Source organism: Scylla paramamosain, chromosome 45 (assembly GCF_035594125.1).
Source record: "Scylla paramamosain isolate STU-SP2022 chromosome 45, ASM3559412v1, whole genome shotgun sequence".
NCBI lineage: Eukaryota > Metazoa > Arthropoda > Malacostraca > Decapoda > Portunidae > Scylla > Scylla paramamosain.
The window spans coordinates 370001-372500 of record NC_087195.1 but is presented as its reverse complement, the minus strand read 5'-3'; the positions used below and the strand labels follow the sequence as shown (position 1 = coordinate 372500).

General features: G+C 38.0%; 1 protein-coding gene across 14 annotated transcripts in view; it reads left to right on the top strand.

The window, feature by feature from the left end:
• The window catches only part of LOC135094464 (LIM domain-binding protein 2-like), a 115152-nt gene that overhangs the window by 76420 nt on the left and 36232 nt on the right, over positions 1 to 2500 (top strand). The gene's annotated exons all lie outside the window — the stretch shown is intronic.

Here is a 2500-nt window from a genome sequence, read left to right as displayed (position 1 = left end):
TCTCTCTCTCTCTCTCTCTCTCTCTCTCTCTCTCTCTCTCTCTCTCTCTCTCTCTCTCTCTCTCTCTCTCTCTCTCTCTCTCACACACCGGATGTTCTTTCTCTCGTCACATGATTCTCTCACATCAAAATCTCAATGTTATTTTTCTTTTTGTGTTTTAGTGCAACTCTCTCTCTCTCTCTCTCTCTCTCTCTCTCTCTCTCTCTCTCTCTCTCTCTCTCTCTCTCTCTCTCTCTCTCTCTCTCTAACTATTTATTATTATTATTATTATTATTATTATTATTATTATTATTATTATTATTATTATTATTATTATAGTTTTTGTTCAGACTAATAACCTGTTTTGCTTGAAATCGAACACACACACACACACACACACACACACACACACACACACACACACACACACACACACACACACACACACACACACACACACACACACACACACAACGTCCTACATTGCACAGACTTGCTTGCGGGCACTCACACGCAAGAGAGAGAGAGAGAGAGAGAGAGAGAGAGAGAGAGAGAGAGAGAGAGAGAGAGAGAGAGAGTAAATATGTAGTGAATGAGTTTGTGTGTGTGTGTGTGTGTGTGTGTGTGTGTGTGTGTGTGTGTGTGTGTGTGTGTGTGTGTGAGTGAGTGTATATCTGTATGCATGTATGTATGTATGTATGTATGTATGTAAGGTTTCTATGAGGTCAAATCCATTTTCTTTCACCCTCCTCCTCCTCCTCCTCCTCCTCCTCCTCCTCCTCCTCCTCCTCCTCCTCCTCTTTATTGCTTTCTTGTCTCTTTCTTCTTCATCTTTACTCATTTTTTCTTTACTTTTTTTATTTTGTACTTATTTGTTTATTCATTTACTTTATTTACTTTTCCTTTCTTTTTCTTTTTCTATTTTCCTTCGTTTCTTTCTTTTCATCATTCTTATTCTAACATTTATTTTTTTATTTCTTTATTTATTCTGTTCTTCATCTTTATTATTTATATTAAGTGTATTTTGTGTGTGTGTGTGTGTGTGTGTGAGAGAGAGAGAGAGAGAGAGAGAGAGAGAGAGAGAGAGAGAGAGAGAGAGAGAGAGAGAGAACAACCAGTATATAAGAGGAAATGATTCAGATATTTCAGCAACTTTAAAAGAGAGAGAGAGAGAGAGAGAGAGAGAGAGAGAGAGAGAGAGACAGAGAGAGAGAGAGAGAGAGAGCTTGGCCAGGTAGACAATCACCAACGAATTGCAGTAATTATAATCACCAATAATTGTGGTTGATGGTGAAGAATGGTGGTGATGGTGGTGGTAGTGGTGGTGGTGGTGGTGGTGGTGATGTTTGTTCGTACGTTTGTAGTTCTGAATCAGGAAGGTGGAAAGATAAGAAAGAGATTATAGCCCCCCCTCTCTCTCTCTCTCTCTCTCTCTCTCTCTCTCTCTCTCTCTCTCTCTCTCTCTCTCTCTCTCTCTCTCTCTCTCTCTCTCTATTTTTAATCCTAGTTCTCTCTCTCTCTCTCTCTCTCTCTCTCTCTCTCTCTCTCTCTCTCTCTCTCTCTCTCTCTCTCTCTCTCTCTCCTGACACAGCGAAGAGAGAAAATAAACAAGTATAATTGGATTCAAAAGAAAAGTAATGACGTAAGCAAGAGAGAGAGAGAGAGAGAGAGAGAGAGAGAGAGAGAGAGAGAGAGAGAGAGAGAGAGGCCATCTGGTGTCTCTATTAATAGTAATTTGGTTATACCGATTAAAGTTATTTCTAATTATTAAAAAAAGCTAAGTTATTTGAATTGATTAAAAAAACTCTTAGTAACTGAAAATGAAGTAAAATAAAGAAAATTAAAGAAAGGGAATGAGAAAAAAATGAATAAGGAAGATGTTTTTTTTCTTGTTTTTTTATTGATTTATTTCATCATATTTTCTTTATCAGTATTTTCTTTCCTTTTCCATCTTTTGATTTTATTTATTTCTGCTTTTTTTTATTTTTCTTGTTTTCTCGTCCCCCGTTTTCTATTTACTTTCATTCCTTTAACATTTTCTTTAATTTTTTTTCCCATTTTCTATTTTCTTTCTTCATTTATTTATTTGTTTATTTTCAAAAGTGTATTGTTTTCTATTTATCAGATCTGTTTACATTTATATTCATCTCTCTCTCTCTCTCTCTCTCTCTCTCTCTCTCTCTCTCTCTCTCTCTCTCTCTCTCTCTCTCTCTCTCTCTCTCTCTCTCTCTCTCTCTCTCTCTTTCGTATGTGTGTGCGAAGGAAAAGGGAGAGGGAGGGAGAGAAAAGGGGTAGGGAAGGGAGAGAGAGAGAGAGAGAGAGAGAGAGAGAGAGAGAGAGAGAGAGAGAGAGAGAGAGAGGAAGGAGGGTTGACTTATTGATTAATTTGGTCGATAGAGAGAGAGAGAGAGAGAGAGAGAGAGAGAGAGAGAGAGAGAGAGAGAGAGAGAGAGAGAGATTTAAACAGTTAGTAAAACGCAGCACACACACACACACACACACACACACACACACAGAGAGA